We start from the raw sequence: 349 nt of genomic DNA on the forward strand, positions 1-349 counted from the left end.
TAAAGGTGCACAGGAAATAAGCTGGGAAAATCAAGGCAAAACTAAAATAGAATAAGTGTGAGGGGAGCAGAGAAAACAAAAAGACCAGGGCAGGTGAGAAAAATAAGCTACTAGGAGCAAAAAAAATATGCAACAAGGAGATAAATGGTAGGAGTCAGTGAAGAAAGAAGAGAACACAGGGAGACATAAGATTGAAGGGGGTAGAAAGACAGGACTGACAAAGCTGGGGTTAAACACGTGCCAGAGAAATGACGAGACCTGGAACATGGCTGTTTATCTGCTGTTCCATCATTCATTCATTCATTTGCCAAACATCTGAGCATATCTTAGATATATAGCATGTAGATGC

The sequence above is a fragment of the Colobus angolensis genome, unplaced genomic scaffold (assembly GCF_000951035.1).
Source record: "Colobus angolensis palliatus isolate OR3802 unplaced genomic scaffold, Cang.pa_1.0 Scaffold1211, whole genome shotgun sequence".
NCBI lineage: Eukaryota > Metazoa > Chordata > Mammalia > Primates > Cercopithecidae > Colobus > Colobus angolensis.